Source organism: Rhipicephalus sanguineus, chromosome 8 (genome assembly GCF_013339695.2).
Source record: "Rhipicephalus sanguineus isolate Rsan-2018 chromosome 8, BIME_Rsan_1.4, whole genome shotgun sequence".
NCBI lineage: Eukaryota > Metazoa > Arthropoda > Arachnida > Ixodida > Ixodidae > Rhipicephalus > Rhipicephalus sanguineus.
The window spans coordinates 68,190,138-68,215,692 of record NC_051183.1 but is presented as its reverse complement, the minus strand read 5'-3'; the positions used below and the strand labels follow the sequence as shown (position 1 = coordinate 68,215,692).

The following is a 25,555-nucleotide window of genomic DNA, read 5'->3' as shown; positions in this document are numbered from 1 at the left end:
ATAACGAAATGAAAATTGAATGAATGAAATAAATGAAAACGAATGAAAACAAGAAAAATGCCGCCATAGGAAGCAACTGACATATCAATTTTCCGAGAACTCCTCGTGTTTCATCTTGTGTGCGTTTGGGCCCAGAATACTTAGTACGAAATATGGAGGCTAATGTATAACTCGTAACTGGGTGTCGTTATCTTGCCACGCATGTCAGCTGCTGTCGAACCCGCACACAGCGGGCTAAAACTGCACATTCTACCACCCTACTGTGAAGGGCGTCAATGCCGAGCAAAAGTTAATTCAAACACATATAGCTGCGTTAATCAGACGTTACCATTCTCAATTTTAGGAAATTCCAGCAAAACCAATCTTGACTTGTCTTCAAAGAACTACACATTCCTTTCTACTAGTCGGTCTTGTCAGAGTGCGATAAAGTCACTGCTAGGAAGTATCGAAGATACATCTATCTCAGATACTATCTTAGATACTCTTTGGTTATCTCGTATCCGTATCGCGATACGTGTCGCAAAACTCGTATCAGTATCTGTATTTTCGATACATTGAAGAATGTACAGTGTATCTTAAGATACAAGATACTGCAATCGCAACGCCAGCGCGCGATACAATAAACGATGGCTGAACTCCACTTCTGATGCTGATACTGCTGCCACTCAGCCACCACAATAAACTAAAGGCAGTGACCTTCTTTCACCTTTCCACCACAATTTTCCGGAGAAGGCAGGGAATGAGCTCTGAGCGTCCCTCTTGATGGAACAGAGTCACGTGATGGCACTCACATCGGCTGGACAGACAAGTGCACGAACATCTACGCCCAGCCGACCTCTTCTTTTCACGGTGTTTTGTCTTTCTTTTGAGTTGTGTCAGCGCCATCACATTTGGCTCCTATCCACTGTCTTGTGCTGCGCGCTCCATACAGGCGGCGTCTTTCGCACAGATTGTGATGCCGCTGTATTGTCGTTATCGAAGTTACCCTTGTGTTGTGCTTCGTCATGAAGTCTGAATAATGCAAGAATGGGGTTGCTTTGTTTCTCGTGGCCTTCACACATCGGCGATTTGAAGGACCTCGTGGAAGCAAGCTTCACTTATATGCAATGAGACTGACTGACTTATTTGCAAATGAGATTGCTACAGCTACATTTCTATATATATATATATATATATATATATATATATATATATATATATATATATATGTGTGTGTGTGTGTGTGTGTCTTTAACGAGCTACCAAGGTAATCTCTCTGATTTATTCTTACTTTTAAAAGTGTGTGTCGTTTCTGCTACTGATTACATATTTGTATTCCACTTGAGTTTATTGCTATGTCAAGGCGATGTTGAAAACAAACATATAATAATCTGCAGGTGCTTGGATTATACAGCAGCAAAAATTCTGCTTGTTTCTTAGTATAATAGCAAAGCTGAATTTGCATTATAATATAAATTATTAGGAGCGATCGAAAAATTTTTAGCAAAGAGATTAGAGAAAGATTGTTGTACCAAATGCTTCGTTTTGCTAATCAGCATCTCAACGAGATGTTTCGCGGGATTTTCCAAAGGCACTGAACTTTCTGTGGTCTTACCCTAAACGTTTATTGTTATAGCTATTGGGGGTCACACGCCTCTCATGTTTATGTCGCAGTTTTGGGACGTAAAACGCAGTAGTTATTATTAGCTCTTGGGGATACCGCCTTTACCATGTTTCTATGCTTGTTCCCTGTGTTTGATACGGAACCGCATTTCTATTTTACTTAGATATATTTGATATCCTTTTTTAGGCTTCCTAAATCATTTTACTATTACTAATCAGAATGTATTCGGACCTATTAGTGGCAATATAGTGTGGTTAGCGGTGGTGTACAGCGGCGCTTTGTGCAACTACACAATATGTCTGAGATGTTCCCGAGCTGCACATATTCTCTCGTAGAAAAAAGCCACAGTTTCGCCGCAACGGAGAAGCAATGAATGCGATAGCAATAAATTGTAATGTAACGCGAAGAACAGAAAGCCGCTCAAAATTGCCTGTGCGTCGATCGAGCCCAAAGGACGCACGAAAAGAACGTACACAGGACGAGTGCGAACTATCATGCGTCAAAGCTCGACACTTGAAGCGCACTGCTCAAAAATAAAGCAGTACACACGAAACGAACGAATAACAGGTACACACAGGACGAGCGCGAACCAACTGCCACAGTTGTTACTTATTTCTGTTTGAACAGCGCGCACATTTTGCAAACGCAGCCGCTGCAGCGAGCGCAGTGACTTTCGTACGCTCTGTGACTTCAGCGCGGACATCGCGGGGAAAGCACAAGACATATAACCCCCCGCTCCTACCCTCCCCCCGACCGCACATCGCGCCATCTATGTGGTGACTAAGAAAGCATGCTAAATTGTATAGTTTATATAAAGAGCTCGCAGTTCGCAGGCTGAAAGGCGGTACTGCTGGTGGCATAACCGTCTAACGCCGCGCGCTGGAAAGCGAGAGGTCGCCCGTCCGATTCCGCGCGTCGGAAAGTTTTTCTGAAGAAATTTACTTTGTGGCTTTTATATATATATATATATATATATATATATATATATATATATATATATATATATATATATATATATATATATATATATATATATATATATATATAGATATATATACGGGGCATGACGGCGGCAACGGCGACGGCAAAAATCAGCCGACACTGTCCATATACTTGCTATCGCAATAAAAAAAAATTCCAGGGATGGTTGATTAAAATTTTTAATCGATTAATCGTTAATCGTTCGTCGATTTAGCCTTTCATCGAATAACTGATTTCTATGTGATGTTTAAATCGCTTATTCGATTAATCGGCAGTTTGATGGGTGCTTTAATAAAGATATCTCACTGTTTGAGAGGCTTTGTTTGAGTTTGATCTCGACCGAAGTCTTTCTACCAGAGGCGCTAGAGATGATATGTGCGCATTTGCGCCTTCGTGAGAATTCGCACTTTCGCCCAATCGTTACCAGGAACCCTCCGTCTTCGGGTGATGTCACGGAATGAAGGATCTGTGGCCGTAATCCATGGACAATTCGGCCGCTGGTCGTATTTCCTCAAAGCCTGCCTCCTCGAGCGCACCGAAATCGGAGGCGTTGTCGGCTGCCACACTGGTCGAAAAGACGCACCGGAAACATGGAGCATGGCAAAATCCCGCGAAAGGGAAAGCAGAGACGAGGAGGAAGAGGAAGTAAATAAGACACTCTCACTCGTAGGCACGCCATCTTTTCTCTGTTTGTACGTTAGGTATTGTGGAGGCCCTTGATAATACTATAATTGCAGACTGACGTGATCTCTTTTTTCAGGTCACCCATGGGAGATTGCACAGTAACATACTGGCCTCAAACAGACCACTTATTATTATTATTATTATTATTATTATTATTATTATTATTATTATTATTATTATTATTATTATTATTATTATTATTATCCGGTGTCTTACGTCCAAAAACCACGATATAATTATGAGAGACCGCGTATTCGAGGGCTCCGGAAACTTCGAACACCTGCGGTTCTTAAATGTGCACTTAAATATAAGTGCACGCCCCTCAAGCATTTTCGCTTAAACTCAAAAAGCGGCTGCCGCGGCCAGGATTCAATCCCGCGACCTTCGGGCCAGCAGTTGAGCCCTGTAACCATTAGACCACCGTGGAGCCCGAACTGTCAGCGTGTTTAATGTATCAGGCATTAGAACATAAAAACGAAAAAAAAGAACTTTAATGGCTCGTTTTTCTTTGTTAAGCACAAAGAAAAGCATATATGCCCCATAAAGTGGACCGGGGGACGACCGCCGCTGTAGCTCAGTTGGTAGATCATCGGACGTGTTATACGAAGGTCGCAGGTTTGTTCCCTGCCAAAGGCAAGTTTCCTTTTCGTCCACTTTACTTTCCTCACATTTACATCATATTTACTACAAATAACATCCCCTATACTTTCCTTGGCTTTTTTGTCTGTTAGTTCTCATTACAACACATTGTATTTCGCGACTCTCCTTTCGCGTAACAGCAGAAGACGAGGGCCTTTATAGGCTGGCTGAGGTGGGAGTGCAAGCATTAGTTGAAAGCTGCCTTTCTCCAGGGTCTGTTAGACTATTTGTTAGACTTTTTTTCATAATCCGCGAGCGCGCTTCCTTGCGCTCCATATCTGCCGAATTAAAGGCGGCACGTGTTCTGCTTTAAGTGGAGGCGAGGACGTAGTTGCACGTGCTGGGGTTTGTCTATTATGTGTGTTTATTTAAATAGAGCCGAGTCCACATTTTCCGCGTCATAGCGCAAGCAAACTGCGCTTGAACACGCTGTTTGCAGAAGTGACTAGCCTAACTGCTATGAACTGGCTAACTGCATCGCAGGAAAGCTAGCTTTACAATCATGAAAAGGGTATATATACGCTAACAGGCGGACATTTGGACTAGTTGGTATATAGTATAATGGAAAATAATAATGCCTTCCTTGACCCCTTCGTCTTATTATATATATATATATATATATATATATATATATATATATATATATATATCACTCCTTTCTGTCACCATCATCATACTTCACTACTTTTCCCCCGTTGTATTCTCCCCAGCGCAGTGTAGGAGGCCCAGGCGTACTAGCTCAGGCCCCTCTCCTTGCCTTCTAATATATTTTCTCTCTTTCATTCATTGGTAAATAATAATCTTTTATTTGCTCAGGAGTAAAATATAACGGCAGTAAAAACCAGTCAATAAATAAACAACGCATATTCCAATGTGGCACCTCTTGGAACACTGCATAGTGCAGTTAAACAAGGAAAAAAACAACAAATAACAAATACGTGGGGTTTTATGTCGCAAAACCACGATATGATTACGAGGGGCGCCGAAATGGATGGCCCCGGATATTTTGGCATTCTGGTGTTCTTTAACAATTGCACAGTACACGGGCCTCTACCATTCTGACTCCATCGAAATGCGACCGCCGCGGCCGGTTCGCACCAGCTTCCTTCGGGTGAGCAGACGAGCACTGTAACCATTAAGCCACCATGGCGGACCTGAGAGTTAAATACAATACCCAAGAAAGTTCCCATAGACACTCCAGGCGAAGAAAATCGCTAGTTTATCAAAGTCAGGGCGAGCTGAGTTTGTGCGATCAAACACGATGAAGCAGCGCGGAGCCGAAAACGAACATATACAAATTCAACAACTAGACGATGCGTTAGCACGTCTGAAATCTACAGAAAACAACAAACTTCGCTGTTGAGCGTTGGCGCACCGCCTTGCTGCTTTCATTCAAAAAGCCATAGCGCTGAAAACACAGGGACCAAGGAAGAGGTCGTACGAAGAGGACGCAGCTTTTTGAACGAATACGAATTAACAACAGTCCAACATTTTGAAGCATAAAAATCGCTTATGTAATTGAAGAGCGACCTGATCTTCAAGATAACTTACACAAAAACTCTTGGCTATGTAGCGAGTTACCGATACCCTATCAGAAGAGGCGGATTCTTGCCTTCGGGAACGGGGTCTTCAACAATGTAATTTTGCTCATGGCCATTTTCTTTGGAGGATGACTCTTTGGGACATTAATAAAGTAGGCAAGAAGCAGGTGATATCTAAAGAGTTTCTGTCGCTGGCTTCGAGTAATCCTTACCACCTGTATCACACATCGCAGTTGTCGTTTTTTGATCTTCTTTGAACAACATCCACACCGTGCTCCTCTTGCGATTGCTCGCCATTGTGACATGAAAAGGAAACAGTGTACACAACAAAATGTAATAATAAGGCAATATAGTAAGCAAGCATCGCGTTCAATTTGCCGACGGTTAACCAGCACTCGATGTAAGAAAGAGAGGCGAGAGGAGGTGAATAAGGTAGGCTGTGGTGATGAGAAGCGGTCAAGTGCATCTCTGCCTCGTCGGGGTGGGGCCGCCTCCTGCCAGGGCTTGAAGCCTTGGCAAGGAGGTTGCTTTGGGCAGGGCTTGGAGGTACACGCTGTAGGCGACGGAGATTAGGGCGAGTTCATTTCTGCCTCTGTAGGATAGGGCCGCCGCCGGCTTTGGGCTCGTTCTGCTAGCGTACAAATATGCGCTGTAGTCAAAAAGAGTAGGTGCCCTCAACTTCTGCGTCTCGAATCACCGCCTCGCACTGATGCGCACCGGCCAAGGGGCGGTGTTGGGGGGTGGGGGGGGGAGGTGTTGCCGTAATCGATAATTCGAAGAGTTTTAATCGATCAATTCGATTAACAGAAAGGCGGAAATTGGTTACGATTACTCGAAAACGGTGCTCCTTTATCGATTAATCGATTAATCGTTCATCGATTTTGCCATCCCTACAGAGCACTCGTGTTGTGTGGTACCTCCTCGTCCGCTTTCTGTTCCCGCGCTCCCAGTTCGCTGAACGAATATAAATTTCTTGTGATTAGATGGCAACCCGCTAACTAGGTGGCAAAGAGAGCAGCGATTCTCATCATTTACAAGAGTACGAAGCAAGAACCGCTATCAGCGAAGTGTATAGAGAGCTGTCATGTTAAGCAGCTAAAGCAACGTCTGTAAGTTGTTCCGAAATGAAAGTAATAAACCTTGAGCAAGAAATACAAGACTTTTGAGATACTGACATAAATTTCATTCAAATGAAACAAAATTAGTAGCAGTTAATAAATTTTAAAGCGATCATTTTAGTGCATAGGCGTTTTCTGCTACATTATGTAAATATATAAGTGCCAATTCGTGAATGTATTGAAGTATCTTGAGATACAATTGTAACGTATCGTATCGGATACGATCATCGTTGTGGTATTTTGTATCTGTATCTCAAATACTTCTTGCCTGATTATCTTGTATCGTATCGCGATACAATTTCAAAGTATTTTTGCCTAGCCCTGGATATAGTTATTTTTGCATTTATCCTAACTTACGCGCACGGAAAACACACACCGAGTTTTTTTACACACATGATTTCATGGCAATCCCCTGTTGTGGGTATTAACAAAGGTTTAGCCGCCATTATTAATATCACGTTCATGACGTGGTTCCCCGCACCTCTGCGTCAAGCCCTTGGCACCTGACCAGCCAGCTCGGCCCACCCGCTGGTGTAAAGGCAACTGTGTTCTTCGAATGGCGAGGCCTTTCTTTCTAGTCTGTTTTCTAGTCTGTCTCTGTCGAAGCAATGACAGTTAGATGTGAGGCTGGTTTTAACCGAACTGCAACAATCGAATTACTACACCTTTTGCTTACAGCGCCATCGCTACTGAATAAGTTCAACGCCGGGCCAGCTGATTCTCAAGTCACTGTTTCTTCGCTCGCAGCTGCTCGAGCACGGTTCCTGTTCCCACGCTGCCCGCCAACATGGAGGCCGTTTGCATTGAATATCTCTGCTATCCAGGACAGTTTACAGCTCACCGTGAAATGATTTTCTCTGTGGTCCGGTTGGAACGTCGAGGTATACATACTTCGATTTCACCAAACTACGGCAGTTTCTCGGATTTCCTGAAATTTACACGTGTTTCATACGGTGAGGTACATTGTCTATTTTCTTCTAGTATGCACGAAAGACCTAATACTCTAGTTGAGCGAGTGTTGAAGTTCTTAAAAATTTTATACATCTTTTAAAGATCAGTGCTGTGGCTGTCTTCGTTAGTTGTCATAATTTTATCTACACTCGTGCTGAATTGATTATTAATTTTCGCTTGTACTACAGACCTCTGAGTTAGAAAATCACGGCTGCCCATTTACAAGGTTTGATCGGACATACTATGTCATAGTCCTGTGAGTAAAGTGCTAAAGTGCTTCCTTTGAGTAAACCAGTAATGTTTGACTCAGGGTCATGTCTAATTCGAGTATTATTCATATACAACTCCGAGATGGTTTCACCGGCATTTCTAGGACGAATTATAGTCGTGCAGCATTTGATGAGAGCGGTTAAATGTAGAATGTATCTTGTAGAAATTAACTCTTATTTGTGAGCTTGAATGTTCCTAAAATAATGCAAATCAGTTCTCAGGAATTCCGTAAGGTAGCAGAAGGGTGAAGAGTGAGAAATTGACAATGTCCATCTTTGTAGCGCAAAGCTACAAGCAAATTCATACGGATTTTCAGAAAGAAAGCTTCGTAGTTGCCCAAAAAATTTGTGCTGTTCTGAGGATCGAACGCGAGACCAATGCCTTTCCGTGGTAGTCGCTCTACCAGTTGAGCTAACCAGGAAGGTAGCAATCGGAAGCTCAAGGGCTTAACTGACAACACGAAGCACATGGACTCATGTTACCGCAAGGTGGTGGAAAGTTATGAGCTAGAAAGGTCTTTTCACTCTGTTCTAAAAATATTTAAATTATGCCGGAGAATAATGGATAGAATGGGACATTTGTAATGCTGAAAATATCGCACAATTCTATACTTCCGCTCTGGCCGATTGCGTACCTAGCTTCTCCAAATGCAACACGTATACTGCGTTTGTTGTTGAAGATTCGGGTTAAAACACTGGGTTTTAATTTTCATATTTTGTGCAGAATCGCCTACTGTTTAAAACATACCCGAAATACTCATTCTATCTTTCTGTTTTACTGGGCAATTTCTCTACAGCTGCCATCTAAAATAAGAGCCAGAATACACAGGGCCTCGCTAGGAATATTTCCTAGGTTTATAGTGTCGCGCACGGCCGATGTAAATATCCACAGATTTTACATGTGAAGTATCTTAAGGCGGAGCTCAATCCGGTGGTGGTGGTGGTGGTGGTGTGCGGCGTGACCACCCTTACTGAGCATGCGCATACCCTCTCCACTCACCCTTTCCCCTCCCCTCTCCACTTTCCTCTCCCCTTCCCCTCTCCACATTCCCTCTCCCCTCCCCCTTTCTACTCTTCCTCTGTAACGCGGGCTAGACATGCCGAAATTCTCTCCTGCGCAACGCCGCGATGAGCTCGAGCGCATGCGCGTCCCCTCCGCTTCTCTCTCCTCTTCCACGCTGCCCCCCTCTCGCCCGCCTGTCGACCGCGTTCCCCGCTCGCCCTGTGAGAATTAACGGCCAGGTTAGGTGGAAGATACGACGCGCGTAGCGTCCCTCTTCGCGTTCCACGACGCGAGGTCGGTAGCATGCCCAACGAGCTCCAACGGAACGCGATCGTGCAAGTGCTCCGGCTTCGCATCGCCTCATGGTCCCCTTTAGCGGAAAATGGTGTAATTTTTGTCTAAGCGGCATTATCAGTATGTTTGAATTAGCTATCTATACAAAATAATTGTTGTAATCGACTATCACATGACAGGCACAAACAACGCATACCATTTTATCACATTACTTGATCTCACCATGCTGTGGATCTAACGCGATCTCGTATGTATCGGTGTTACCTGCGCATGCAAGAAATTTTAGCCATGGGAAACGTATCACAAGCTCGTTAAAAATATTCTTTATTCCTGTGTGGTTCTTTATATGAAATACCGGGCTGTATCTCTCTCTCTCTCTCTCTCTCTCAATATATATATATATATATATATATATATATATATATATATATATATATATATATATATATATATATATATGTATATATATATATATTCAGGCTACGCTTAGTTTATTTCGCGTTTATTTTCTAGAAGCATTTTTATAGAATTCTCAACTTTATATGTAACAAGATGAATTAACATGAAATAGGGGGCATACATTAGAGATTGTTTTTTTTTATATGGGAGGTCTCACTGAGCGGTTGTTGCACTCTTATGAACATAAACATATAGCCGAAGTTTTCACAAAGCGTAAGCTTTGTGAATAACGGCTGTTTTGCTGACAATGTTCAATAGCGTTCATGCTCTGAAAAGAACACCTGGTGTTTTTTGCAAACCGTACGTTTTTCGGTCGTTCTGTATATCGTTCTTCATATGCATGTTTTCTTTGAAAACAGAGGAATGTCGCCCACACTTGAATGAAAGTGCTGTTTTATAGCAAAAGGGTTTTAGAATCCGTGGGCATGTTACATGATCGCTGAAACAATTACCACTCTAAGTGATCAGAGATATTTCCCCTTAGATCGCCAATATTGTTTGCTGATAATACGTACATACACTCTATTTACTGACGTTTCGCTTAAATACAGCATATGTAGCTTCGTTCCCGTGACGTCAATGATTTACACCTAGCATGTCTTTCATCATTGTATAAAAATTGCAGGTTATGTGCTACTGAACTGCAAATACTGTAACCTTCGTACAAATGAATGCACAGTTTTAATCGTAATTATTTTTTTCTGCATTACACGCTTTTCAGCGGAAACAAGTAAGTATCTTCAGCCACCCTAAATAAGGTTTTAATGATTTAGGCACCGATATATTTGTGAATGTGCCTTAACACTACTTGTTGAAAATACCATCAGCAAATAATGTGACATAGGAGGAACCAACCTTAGCAGCCATTTGGCGTTCTGCATTGTTCACTTTTCAAAGAAAACTATTGCAGACAATCTTCAACGTGGTGCCATTGTTTTCTTTGAGAATAGTTCTATTGAACATGCAAAAATATGTTAGTACACTACTGCTTGGAATCAAAGGAACTGGTGCTGCTCATGTAGAATACAGCGAAAATGTGCCTGTCCATACATATACATTAGAAGCCTACATGCTGTTCTGCGAAATGTGTCACGTTGGACTAACTGTAACGTCAGTGAAGAATGGTTTAACATTATTTATCTTTTTTTTTTCAAATTTGAAGAATTTTTGCCACAGTGTCATGTTAATTATATTCACGAGTATCGCTGTCAGTACAATGTAAGAAAGGTGCTCACAATGAGAAAACCAAAAAAACAATGTAACGCGAAATTACCGAGAGCTATGCCCACATCTAAGTTACACCATTCACATGGGTGTACAATGTCTCGATAATATTAAGTTCAAAACGGTCTTCACGTTCTCTCAGTCACTGCATTCACCAGCTCACTTTTACTGGTCATCGTAACTGCAGTGGCTGCACCGGCAATATTTCGTGAATGACAACTTACGCTTGCATGCACTTTACGCTTGCTCGCAGATGGTGTTTCATAATAATTGAATTCTGCAGGTGTGTCTATGCCTACCCCAAGCACGCCGTCACTAGTGTCCCTCTTTCCACGTAAGCTGTGCTATATTTGAAGCCAGTTTCAATGCTGACAATGCACGCTCTTATAAAAGCTCTTATGGTAGTCACTAGGGTTTGCTACGTGCTTGTTGCATTTAATATCCTACAGTTGGTGACGTCAGCGTTGCTAACTAAGTAGAAATGACAGTAAGCGTTACTAGTGTTGTCCATGCACTGGCCCCGATACCCAATAAGCTACGGAACCTAGCTTGATTATTATTATGGAAATAGTGCTCTGTTTCGCGTTCCGGGCGACATTTCCCTGATATAAATTTAAGGGGTCATGACAGTCCCCCCACAAATTTAAAATATATATATATATAGAAAATGGACTGCAAAAGAAGATTCCAGTCCAAATAAGCCGGTGAAGTCGCCGGCCATAAATTGCTGTCCAATGCCTATGACCTCCATTTTGCCATGGTGTCATTCCATGCCAAACCATCTCGCGTTTTTCCGACCATGACAAATATGGCGGAAAAAATTTCCACGTTTCTCTTGAAGTTCGAAACTCGTTGTGCTCGTTTATTTCTGTTGCCAAAAATTTTCCCGCCTGTTTGTGAGAGTCTGTAGTTCTGTGCCAACTGAGCTAAAGGGCATCAAACAACAATTTTTTCAAAGGACGTTTATGGGATGCAGTCGATAAAATGGTATTTCCGGCAAGCTAGTGAAGTGATGTAACTGTAAAAATAATGACTTATTCATGTATATCGATTCTTCGAGGGCTTTTCGCACGAGCGACATAAATTTGTAAAGTTTGATATTTTTTTACAGGAACAAACCAAACTCAAAGGGTAGAAATGAATTATGTACTGGTGGCCTGTTCGATATTCTACAAAATGAAAACAATTCAGTCGCTGAAGGTGCAGCAGATCGTCTGAAAAAAATTGCGAATTGCACTTTTTTTGAAAAAAGCTCTGTATTCAGCATCAAAAAACTTGCCTTGGTTTTCGGACTAAAAATGTGCACGATACCTCATTTGAAAGCTCTATGTATTAGCTGAACATTGTTAAAGTTAGAAAAGGGCACTATTTTTTTAAACTTGAGAAATATTTTTTTGAAATTTTGTATGTCCACCACCTTTTCGCGGACGTAACTCAAGCGGCATGAAGCACTCACAACGGCAATCTTCAGTCCATGCCCACTAACCTGGGATGCAGACGTCAAGCATACTGTATATAAAGCAACCCGATTTTTTTCCATTGCTACTTTCCAACTATAGCGCTAAGGCTCGCTTACCGTCCATCTCAAGGCTGACTTTCTAGATGATTTAAAAGTATCGCTAACATTACACAGTTGCACCTGTAAAACACTCATGTCAATTAACGAATAGTAATACGTTGTTTACGGCCCAACAGAGGAACAGGCCATTAATTATGCCGGTATATGCCGAACATATTCCGTTACTTATTCCTTGCCACTACGAGCTTTTCATAAGGTGATTTTAAACCCTGTAAAAGTGTAACGAGTTCTGAAACTTAATTTTTAAGACAATGAAGGGTAAATACTGTGCACCACGGCGTGCCTGTTTATGCAGGTTGGTACATGTTGTCAAATGGCACATAAGCATTAAAATGAGCGCACACAGAACAAAGAAAAGAAGCGAAGAACTGGGCGCTGTCTCCTCCTTTTCTTCTTCCTCCTGTCTTTTTAATATTTTGCTGTTAATATTAAATACAGTAGAAGTGTTGAGGGTAATATAGAGAAACGTTCCTTAATCAGCCAACGTGACCAACGGTAGCGAGAGTTCTTGTTCCAAAAGCACTGAGAACCACAACTCCAAAGTGCACCATCCGTTCTCCTAGACTAACAGGCTGTTCCACTCGTTAGTGTGAAAGACATTATGTGAATTGAATGACTTCCCCGACTCCATTTCAAGCAACCCAGATCTGTCATTCTCAAAGACAGGCACCTCGACATGTGAAAGCAGGCCGTAGTGACATTTAAATTGCTTAAATAAATAAAAAAATAAAACTTGTAAATTATACTACTAAATTACCTCAACCTCCCGCAGCTGAATTTTCCCAGGCTGTATGCTTGCCACCAGAAAACAGTTATCATATAATTTTTATTTAACGACCAGGCTGCTGCTCATTTCTTATCTGACGGAACCACCCTTTACCTTCATTGTCTGAATAGGGACAATACGAACACAATCGTTTCTTTATGCTTATACGCAGCGAAAAAGTCCGTTCTGTGCGCAGTCACGTCTCCGACTAGGTTCAACCAAAGTGTCAGGGCTAACAATTCCCAGCCTTCTTCCCAGCTGCCGGAATCTGTCACTACCTCATAGTGGACATTGCACATGGGTCACCGCCAAACTACCAAGGTACGATACTAAAAACTGCTCGCAATGAGCTTTCGCAGTTGTGACAAGATTTTGAAAGCGAAGTTGCTATTGTAGCTCAATTAACAATATTCCCACACGCTCTTTCTGCTTTCACGTAACTGACACGTTACACGTGTCATCACTGCATTATGCACGCCGCGCCGGCATATCCAACATTCCCGATTATTTTAGACTCTTCCGATAAGATTGCACGCCTAACGCGAATAATAAGGTTTGTTGTGGAACTAAGCCTGCCACCAACGATAACTCTGGAATCTTCGATGGCATATGTTTAAATGCTGACGCGATTTACTGCTGTTCACATTTTTCGCCGACCGACGTCTATGTGCGCTGATGGCGTTGCTCTCTGAGTGTCATTCATTTTTTGGGCACAAGCTCGCCCAATAAAGAGTGACCCTTCCCGGCTGCGATTGCTTCCTTCACTATCACAATCACGTGAACGATATGTAAGACTGCTCGTTGACGAAAGCGATCACTGAGTACAAGGGAAAGAGGGAATACCGTACCTTAGAGATGTCATATCGTGAGCAGTGCGAGTTCCCAGGGAACACGCAAGAGCGTGGCAGATAGTCTTAAACCTGAGGTGGGGCAATTCGCGGCGGCCGCTTAGGAAAACGACCTCGAAAGGGCGCCGCGGCCCCGATAAATGTCGGCACGCCGACCTCGCTATTACAGATAAAACAATTGGCAGCTTATCTCCGTGCTACGCTGCAAATGTCGTCGAAAGACGATATTCTTCTGCCAGCCGTTTCTGCGCCGTTTCAGCGCAGCGTAAGAAACACTAGGGTCTTGAGAATTACGTATCCATGTATTTTCTAGCAAAGGAACACACTACCTAATACTTGCTCATTGATGTTGCACCTCAGATAAGCGTAATATTTGCTGTTTGATCGACATTGTTCACAAGTATGAACGCAGCTACCAGTTCAATATGGCTGGGTATTCAGCAAGTGCTTAAACTTTGGCCAGGTGGCTGAATCGTGTGACAGACAGGCAAACCAAAATTTCTGCGTTGAAGTTCCCCAAGAAAGACTATCGTCTTTAAAACTACAAATGACTGCTCATCACGGGCCGCTAGCGAGTATGAGGCGGGTATGCCAAGCCTAGCGCGGCAGTGTGCCGTCTGTATATAGTTCCGGGCAAAATACCGCCGATGGTTGCATTTTACTTGGCAGGCTGGAATGTAATTGCCTTTTGGATGTTTAGTTGAAATATTAAGGAGAAAAGCCTTAGATGACTCATCAAACGCGAAATGTGACCGTTGGCGTCGTTACGTGAGAGCCGATGACGCCGTCATGACCGATACTAATACAGAAGGCACGACAACACGACGTGTGGTGCAAATAGCTTCGGGCCGATTGATTGTAGGAAAAATCATTAGGCCCGAAGCTATTTGCCGATTGATTATTGGTAAAAAGAAAAATAGCAAGCGAATATGATCAGCCAAGGGCTTTATAATTCAGCTGCTATTATTTACACATTTATATTCCAGAAAACGTTGGCATCACTGCGAACTACACGTCGAACGCTGTATATGTATTTTTTACTGTAAATATGCCATTCGCAACGTTGCGGTACCATTGTCCTGAACACTGTATTTCTTGTATTTCTCTGTGCAGCTGCCGACTACGAATTCATTCTAATCTTCTCAAGAAGCGTCGTCGTTCTGTTCACAATTGACGAAGCCATGCCCGCAGACATCAGGAAAGCAACGCACGATAAGGCCTTTCGCAGTAACCTTGCCTTAGTACGCAAAGACCTGCCAACGTTTGCCGGCTTAGGCTACCTTGCATCTATTCCCGGTCTACACCAACGATCCACGATAAACAACATTGTACCTGTACTCCGCGATCTCTTCAAGGTAAGCGAGCGACTGTCGAACACATTGCGCTAAGTACTGGACATTATAGTTGGTAGTCGGCTTAGTGGACAGTGTCCAATGTAACTTTTTTGGGGAGGGAGTACATATTTATATGACTGGCCATTATTTGACTCTATTTCCTAATACGCTAGAAAAATTGTCGTAGGTTTCTAAAATATAAGACCGCGCGCCTACTATCTTCTCTGCTGTATATCTATTTCTACCCGGTAAAAACTTGCGTCACTAAAAAGCGTGCGTGTTGTTGCGGCACTTTGTCAAGTTCAGGGTTACGCTCGAGTTTCTGACTTTCATTGCAAATAAAAGCGGCAAGCAGTAACACACGTAATAAAATAACTATTATATTGGATGGTGTAAACACTGCTTATGTGCGAGGAAACCGGCGAAACTCAAAAACAAGGACGAAGAAGGCACATTCAAGCACACACCGCCGATGGTGTGTGCTTGAATGCGCCTTCATCTTCGTCCTTGTTTTTGAGTTTCGCTGGTTTCCTCGCACCTAAACATGAACCAACCGGCCCAGCTTTTCACACTTCTGACGTAAACACTGTACAATGAAATTCAGTACACAATTCCGCAAAATATCTTTCTCTCGAAGGTATGTTTTGTTCTTCACTTCTGGGCTAACGTCTCGTAGGTCATTTATTGCGTGTCTCTAACACTACGGCTTTTTATGACAGGCAACAAGTTTGGTCGGCGACTTTATTACTGCATCCGTTACCAAGTGCAGGCTTTCGCCTTTAAGTGTTGCACAGAGTGTAACATACTGCCGAAGTTCATTTCATCATAGCGGACGTCTTAGTTTGATAGCATCCGCTAATTCTTTACCATTCTCTGCTGCGTTTTCTATCTGTCGTTGCTCATTCAATCACCCTAACTTGCTTGATTTACGCTACCTGTCCGCCGCAGTGGTGTAGCGGTTACGATGCTCGACTGCTGACCCGAAGGTCACGGGTTCGAAATCGACCTTGGCGGTCGCATTTCGGTGAAGGCGAAATGCTAGAGGCTCGTGTACTGTGCTGTGTCAATGCACGTTAAAAACACCAGATGGTCCAAATTTCCAGAGCCCTCCACTGCGGCATGCTTCGTAATCATGTCGTGGTTTTAGAACATGAAACCCAAAATAGTATTATTATTATTTAGGCTGCCTGCTCCGCTACACTGGCCCCTAATCTCAGCTACAGTAGCGGCTACTCCTCTTCCATAGTACTATGCTCTCTTCTTGTCATTTATGCACGCAACACTTGAATACCCATGATCGCTTCGCAGTCTTTGACTTATTTTCCAGTCGATGTGATAACATATCAAAATTCAGGCTCATTTGTTAGTACCGGTATAATGCAAATATTCTACGTTTTTCTTTCGAAGGCATTCGGCAACATCTGCCGAAAGTCTAGTCTTCCAGCGGAGTAATACAATTTGGATGGGTCTCTTGGTCCGCTGGTAATGACTGACCTGGGGAAACACTCGCGATTTTGTGGAGGCTAGTTCCCAATCATGGATTGTTTTTCTTCGCCAGGCAGTTTATCATTTGCCTTTGCCTCTTGTACGTTTATCTAGAACCCTACATAACCGCTTCGTCTGTTGGCATCCTGAGTGCTTTGTTTAAAATAATGTCCAAGGATGATGAAATGGGCAATGTCATCAGAAAATTGTATGTTACCGAGGCGTATGAAGTCGCAGTTGGTCTTTAATTCTTGTCCTTTCATGTCTGGTTGTTTGGATGCTTCGAAGCATGCAGTAAACACCACTGGGCAAATTGTTTCACCCTACATGAGCAGTGTATACATTCCTATTTTTTCGCAATTGTTATTGAGAAGCGAGGTAGCTGTGCTTTACGTATTACCTTAAGACCAGTACATTCATAACAGCTGGTATCTCTACCCGGTCGAATGCCTTTTCACAGTATGTGAAAATCATGTGAAGAGGTTAGTCATAATGATCACACGAATGTGATCCGTCGTAGGATACCCTTTCGTGAAATCAGCGCATTTCCAGAGCTCTCTGGACATGTTTGCGTTTCACTCTCTTTGAATCGCCGTCACAAATTGCATTTGCGAGCGAATGAGTCTGTGAATATGTAAATATTTATACGTGTTTTATTTTCTGAATTAACGAAATATTAGTGTTCTTTTAGCTAGAAATTTGTGCTGGACTATGTACAGATCTTCCCAAGCGCTTTAGAATAATCAGTACCCCCATCCTTGATAAATCCAACTGCCGTTTAAAATTCTCCTGCCGCTTATCCAAGCATGATATCGGGCACAGCCTGAACACATCGGTATTTACGCACTGAGCATGAGCACACTGACCATAAAAGTGTATTCATCAGAAATTTTTAACTGCTTTATCAAATGATTCTATACATAACCACTAATTGCTACTTAGACAATAAGTAGAGAACTGCGAGGCTGAATGCGAAATGTTTCTTATAAATAAACTGCCCGTTTTTTTGTCGCTGATTCGTTCACATAGCTTTCAGTCATGAAGACAAAGGGTACTCACTTTAATGTAAATCTCACAGTGGCCCTTCGAAGAGTTTGCTATTTTCTGGCGTACCAGAAAGCGCATTGGCTTCGCCTACTACTTATGATTGTGGTTGAGTGACAGTGGCCTCGTCGTCATGAATGAGCAGAAGCCCACTGATTCCCATCCGCGCTAGTCGCATAAACAATAGTGTGACTTGTACAGTGCTTACTGATTGAGGCACAGTGCAAAACATTTTATTATAACTACTGCTATGTGCGATTTCTTCGTATAGACTCCGCGCCTCGCGATGAATATGGCCTTAACCCATATATGCCCAGTGTCCTACATATAGGACGCTTCTTTGATGCACTCTAACATCGCTATTTCTTTAGCTGATGACTAGCGCCACCTACACACATTAAGCAGGCCTCGTTCTAAACGTGTGCAAGCCTAGACATTGCTTGCTTTTCATGCTGCCACGTGCCGACCGCTTTCTCCGGGCAAACGCGTGCTTTGTACTAAAAACGTCATGGAGAAGAAGTGCAATGTCGGTGTGCAGGGGAAATGTTTCAAGGCTTACCACACCCGCATATAGCGCCCCTAACGCCCAGTGTCCTATATGTATAGGACGGCTTGAAAAAGTGTTGAGTTTAGCTAGCAGTAAATAAACAACTTGTGCTTTCTTTTGAGGGTAGAAGTACACTTTCTGTTAAAAAAAATATTTGTTTTAGCACTTTTTCTGAGTTTGGGCATATATGAGTTAAGAGGTAATATTGGCCCTTACATAAGTGTTCTGTCAAAACAACGCCTGCATGACACGAATTGCACACGATGGAAGTAAAGAGAAAATGCCAGGCTTGCGCAGAAAGCGCAGCAGCAGTCACAGGGAAAGCTGGAAGAGCGGCATTTCTAGAGCCCGTTGTGAACTCTCTTGAGGCTACTAATACAAGCGCACTTGCAAGGTACCCACTATGCCATAAATCATTTTTGTGAATTTGGGAAGCACCCACTACGCCATGATTCGTCATTCTGCGGAGAAGCGAGGTACCCACTACACATCTGTAAGGCATCATGTGTACTTTGTTGATACGTCGGCTGATGATGAAGAATTATGGCTGAGCCTCTTGTAATGGGTGGGGAGCTATAAACGAAACAGTAATTACGTAATTCGCACTGTGTGACGCCCGGCCGTTATTTCACTCTCCTGCCATGCAATATAACATACGTTAACGCGAGAATGAGAAAGAGAGAGGGGGGAAGGACTTTATTGAGGCTCTGAGGAAATGGATCATGGGGGCCTTATGGGCTTCCTTGGTTACTAATACAAGAACACTTTCGAGGTACCCACTACGCTATGAATCATCATATTTTTTGTGAAGCACCCACTATGCCATTTTTCGTCGTTCTGCGGAGAACCGTGGTACCCGCTACACAAATGTAAGACATTATGAGCACTTTGTTGATACTGTGTCTGATGACCTGGAAGAATTATGGCTCAGCCCTTTGTAAAGGGTTGAAAGCATCAACGACCCACTGTTCCGCAATGCTCACTGTGTGACGCCTGGTTACAGAATTCGCGTTGTGCGACGCCTGGTTGTTATTTTACTCTTCTACGATGCTATATTCCATATGCTAATTGGGTTCCTTCCCGACATGAAACCTGTATAGGGCTTTTTTTTTGTAAAGGATTTTGAAGCACCGGCATGGCTCTGGGGTGCCAGAGAGAGGGCCCAGGTTCGAAACCCCTTCCATCCTGGATATTTTTGCTTGTTTCACTTTTTTTCTTGATGCGCGCCAGCGGTTACAGACACCGGCGGTGGCAGCGGCAGCGGTGGCGGTGGCGGCGGCGGAAACCTACGGTGCCAAAAACGGCTGTTGTGATCTCACAACAGCTTTCGCTGTAAAAAAGTACGCGTATTCTTAGCCCTAAACTGTGGCGCTTCAGTGCGTGAGCTCTGCATCTATGGGTTCAATATCATGAAAATCTACGGTGTCAAAGGTATTCCAGCGATTTTCTCAAATACCTGCTACGCAATGTTACCGTGACTCAGGCACGTTAAGCCAGAGGATATCTTGAAAAACAACTCCGCTACAGCGAAACCTGAGGAAGTCCGTGGCACTGATGACGCAGTGTTTCCCGTTTGTAGATTTTGTACTGCTCCGTTCAACAAACCTGTCGATGACGTCAATTTTGAAGGTAAGAATGTACGGTTTCCCCGTAACGAGTAGAATGTAGTTATAAAGATGCGCAGACAAGGCACACAACATGAGCACTACTCTTTGATGCGCTTTATCGACTTTCTCTTTGTTATGGCAGTTGAGATAAGTGTCATCTGCAGCGAGTTCCGTCACGTTGTTTCCCCCTTCAGATGCAGGATTAAGCTCCGGCGAAGTGCAGCGGGGAGGAGCAGTTGTGAACTCTGCGAGGCGGCGGCAGGAGTAAACCGCATGTTTCCGAAGTGTTTTAGCGTTTTTAAGTTAATTAATGCAATTACCTCTTGGGTATTGCTGTAAATTATATCATTTCGGTCTGGTTAGTTTATTTTAATCCTGTTTTGAGCATCCCTGGCCATGTTTTAGGCTTGTATTGAGCGCTTTATTGTGAACGTGACCAAGCCACATGAGATCTATAGATGGACGAGAAGCCGGTCACCTAAAGGGCTACGCACTTTAATAACTGTGTACATAGTGTTTCCATCAACTCTTTTCTCCTTACTCTCTCTGCTACAGCACCTGCTTTAAGTTATGTGGTTTCGTCAGGACAATGACCCATATTTTGCACTAGAACCAGTTAGGACCAACTCCAACAACGTTAGTCCCAACTCCAAGTTGCTCACAGCGTATCTATCAAAACTACTTTTTTTCTTGCAGAACCTGGAATATGATCTCTTGGAAGCGAGAGTTGGAGCTCCTGAGATTTCCAATTTTTTCACCGTCACGCCAGACTCAACTCAGTACACCGCAGTTTACCAGGACCTTCTGAAAGGCCTTGACGGGTAAGGAGAAATTTAGCTTCTTGGCTTTAGATACACTGGTTCACGCGTTCTTGCTAACACACCAACGTACAACGCCGACCGTTTACTCAAGGAGTGGGAACGCTCACAATTATAAAACCAGTGCAAGACCACATGTGCATTAGCAAATACAAATTGTGAGTCTCGCATCAGCGCCAAATTTTCACTTGTCTTTATTAAGAAGGACCGATCGCACGAACTTCTCGCGTGGCTGCTAGAGAGTGGTGATATGATTTGCAATTCGTACCAAATATAGCATTTATTTCAGTGCCATCCAAATTGAAAAATATTTTGTAGTAAAACTTGGTTGAGAAAAGTCTGCTAGAGTTTAGGATCTTTGCATAAATAAGATGTTCTCAGTTATCAGCAGAAAGAAATATTCATCATGGAAATTTCCTAATCATACCAACTCTCCACTTAGCACGCTTGATCTGTGCCTATGAGTTTTTACAATAACCTGTCAGTAGGTGACTACGATGCTCCGGTGTGACTCGTGTAAACAAACTTTATTTTCTCGTTTTCAATAAGAGTATTAGTGCCTGTTCATACACCCTGCCTTAGCCCTGTGTTTTATAAAAACTGTTACTTTTCAATAAATGGCTCTCTATAATCTTTATGCCAAATTGAAGTTTTTTTTAGAAATTGGTGAAGTGTTCTGCATGCTTGTTAGAAGATATCCTGCTGCAGACGTAGTGCCAGAATTTAGTAGGAAAAGAGCATCAAAGCCACCACTTAAGAGGCAGAATTTGCCGCACATGTAATCCTTTCCGTCATGTGTTTTGCCTGTATGACATAACTAATTAGTGCAAAAAAACAAACTATCGAGAAGTCTTCACCTTGCCCATTTTTTGCGCTAATTATTATGTCTACTGCCAACTCACTCCACTAAAAGTGCCTTGCCTGTGTGTATACTATTCCCCTACGTGCTACTCAGTGTTTGTTTTACTAAACTCTACCACTTGCCCCTGAGGCGTACACGAGAGCGTAAACGAAATTTCGCAGACGTACCTTAAGTTATTTCTTGTCCATTGTAATTTACTGGCATGTAATGCGACTTGCACTTTGAAGTAAAGAAGGTGGCTTTTAAGGGCACACGTGCTACGGAGCACGTAGCACGTGACGCCATCAGGCAGAAAAAGAGTGTTCCACACTCGCCGCCATGGCTGCGATTGGCGCTAACACTTCTACGTTTAAATTTACATATATACCCTATAAAGTGGACGGGGGATGACTGCCGCCGTAGCTCAGTTGTAGAGCATCGGACACGTTATTCGAAGGTCCCAGGTTCGGTCCCTGCCGGCGGAAAGTTATCTTTTCTTCCACTTTACTTTCTACACATTTATATACCAACTATTACAAATAACACCTCCTATGCTTTCCTTGGCATTATTGTCTGTTAGTTCTCATTGACTTGCACTTGAGCCATTCACGAGACCGGATGACGAGGCCCATTGAGTCATCAGCTTCACTGCGTACGATTCTCTAGGCTTTTAACTTCAATAGTTTTAAAGTGTAAAGTTGTTAAAATAATGTACGCGTGTATATTGGCTGGTCACTAGTTCTAGGCTGTTTTGCAGAAAAATCAACAGCAGTGAATTTTTGCTTGTGCTCTCCTTGGCTTATAAAAGTCACAATACAAGTCGAAGAAAGCAATATTAAATAAATAACTAGCGAGAGGTGTCTGCGCGTGAGAGTACACTACGAAAATCAAGAACGATTAGACGATGGTGTTTTTAAAGCTCAATTTTCTTTAGGCTTGGTTTAGGCGAGATATTTCTGGTGCGTTCTAATAAAACCGTTGCGGTATCCCGTTTTCTAGCGCTGTCCGCTTCATCATTGTTAACACAGTCGCAAAACTCCGAATCATCTCCTTGCTATGCTCAAGCAAGGTCTTCGTGGGATACGGGATGCTTCTTTAGCAACAGCAGTCAACTGACGATGGTAAGTAATAGCTAATCACTTATCAGCTATTTTGTGATACTATCTTTCTGATATTCTTAACCATAATTTAAGTAATTGCTTTAATTTCTCAGCGTATACCTACAGCGTCTTCTCTCTGAAAAATAAGGCATAAGACGCTGCTCCAATATATATTTGAAACACAGAAGCCACGAAATTCGGCTACAATTAGCAGTGCTTTGAAGTACTATAGTGTCTGGGAGCCATATCTCTGTATACATGTTCCATATTGTGTCAGTCATTTAAATGAAGCAATGTCATGTCATAACAGCCGTTAAGTTCCTAATGTCAGTCAACTGTTTGTGCGCCTATCACAATGGCGCTCACGAACCAAAGGCCATATGCTTAAGCTGCTTGTATGCCCACAATGTAAACAGCAGTAACTTGACGTCGTAGGATCAACGAACGGTGGAAATGAGAACCTCACTTTCAAGCTGCTATCGGTGCTTCATTACAAAAACAGCACCGGGAAGATATCTAGGAATACAATTTTCTTTAGTCAAACGGAAGAACCGAAAGAACAGAACTTGACACCATTTGGCGTTTTACAGATGCAATGTTGGATGGAAACGTTGTGATTAAAAGAGAATGATAGTATTTGAGTTATTGCAATTTCCTGCTATGTGCTGGTGGTTTAATCTATTTCTTTCATTTAGCACTTTTTTGGTTATAGCCTCCATTTTCATGAGGCGACCTCAGGTACAATAGCAATCTTTTCGCGAGCACTTAAACATATTGCGTGCAATTGTACTTGGTTGCTCGTTACTCTAAATGAATCTGTAGTGAGTGCGGTCAGCAATTATTACTCCCTATTACAATACTTTGATAGCCCCACTTGACAAATATTCTGTTGACTCGTGTTCACAAATGAAGCAACATTCAAGCGTTTCTTTACCTTTATTCTACCGCAGGTCGACATTGTCAAGATGACCGGAAAATTGAAGAATTTTGCCTCCAGTGTTGCACTTACCCTGAGTATGACCATGACAGTCATAAAGGGTATCGACATAAGTGCCATCATGCAAGCTGGAAGGCCGCATGCGATACAGCGGGCTAAATGCACAAATATGACAGAAGACAAGTACGAAGTGGTAAAGGTCGAAAGCACTTTGTTCTCAAGTGCTTGTTCTGTTTTATGTCGGCAGCCGTGCTCAGCAGCGTGGAGTATTCTACATGTTTTGGCGCCCACAGAAAATGCTACAGTTGTACTCGTTGGAGCAAGTACGTGCCGTCATTGCACGCAAGCGCGTTGTACTCGACTACTTCCAGAACGCGTGGCCAGTAGTAACGTTCCCGCATCTACGCGAGCGTTTGTGTGCAGCCTAGATGCATCAAATGTTGGCTCATCATGAGATGCTTTCCTCGTAGAACCAAGGTAGTTTATTACACGATGCCGGCTCCCAAGCAGAATACTGACCGGCTGTGCCTGAAGATTTGGGGGCTTCTTTATCTTTTATATGCGGAGCAATTTAGGGGCCCGGAGCTGTCGTCAGATGTCGTCGCTTGGCGTCACGCTCAAAGTACTAAACTAGGTACAGAGAGGGCGCTACAAGTCAAGTCAATACCAAATAGGGTATGCAAGGGCGCTACAGGTCAAGACGATGTCAAAATAGGTCTAGAGAAGGCGCGACTGCGTCACAAATGAAGGTTTTTCCCGCCAAAGATGCTGAGAAGGCTGCACGTTTGGAAAGCCGGCCCAGCACCGTTACCCAGGAGAGCCGTGTCATCATGTGCACACGGCGATGGTTGCTCAACGGGGGCTTTCCTGCTGTATCGGGGCTAGCACTGGGGAGGCTTGCTTTTATTCGTAGACCTTTCTTTAGCACATATCGACTGCAATGTAAATCATGTAGCTTAAGTTATAGCAGTGACCTTCAACACATAAATTTGGTTATAGTGAGAATATGCTCTCTAAAAGCGAGTGCCAAGACGGCATGCCAACACCATTGTGTGCTTTCGTGTTTACAGGTTTGTCGCACGTGGCTTTATTCTGGAAGTTATGCGATAAATTACGTGCATTACCTGCCGGATGGCTGTTGCAACTTCGTCGAGAGCAGATATCCCAACGAAGTACTCACATTCGAAACGCCGAAATCCATAGAGGACAAGGCAAGAACACTTTTTTTTGTAACCCTATATATTATGTTCTTGCCTTTCTATGCGCCAGAAATGTTGATTATAAAACCTATACAAACTGAAATATTATGGGAGACACAACAATTCGGGTTGAAGGGTTCATTTTTACGACGTAATGTGACTTAATTTGCCGTGTATTAGGAATAATAAAAAATGTTTATTCAATAATATGGGGTTTCCAATACGGGAGTTTCCGTATGTCTGAGCTTATGCGGCTGTATGGTGCAGGCCGAGGTTTTATTTTTATATTATTTTATTTTTTATTTTTTCTTTCTTTTTCATACCTCACAATAAAGAAAGTCATTATTTACCACATAATTTCCTGGCAGGCTCTGCAAATCAGTAAATATGGTATATAATACCATTTGAAGCATGTAGTGAAACGGGAGAGATAGACGGACTAAAAAAAATCAGAAATTTGCATAAAGTGCCCGCAACTACTCGATGAGCTTAAGTCATGGCACCAAAAGAAATCTGCAGGAGAAGTTGTTGGACCATATGCTCTCGTCTGTCGCATTTGCAGAGTTCTCGAATTGAAGAGGAGTTGAAAAAGATTTCGTGTTTGTGCCAAGAAACGTCAACTTCCGATGTCATTTCTCTTGCGCCATCTCTAACTTTAGATGAGAGCCGCTTACGCAATCGTCC

The 25,555-nt window shown here is 42.8% G+C and overlaps 1 long non-coding RNA gene across 1 annotated transcript; it reads left to right on the top strand.

Annotated features, from left to right (window-relative positions):
* The first annotated feature begins 13,215 nt into the window (after positions 1-13,215).
* LOC119402800 (uncharacterized) lies at positions 13,216-24,894 on the top strand. The gene is made up of 6 exons (XR_005185935.2): positions 13,216-13,432; positions 15,073-15,314; positions 20,673-20,797; positions 22,635-22,756; positions 23,686-23,865; positions 24,743-24,894. It is a non-coding gene; the product is annotated as an uncharacterized LOC119402800 (long non-coding RNA).
* Positions 24,895-25,555: the final 661 nt, after the last annotated feature.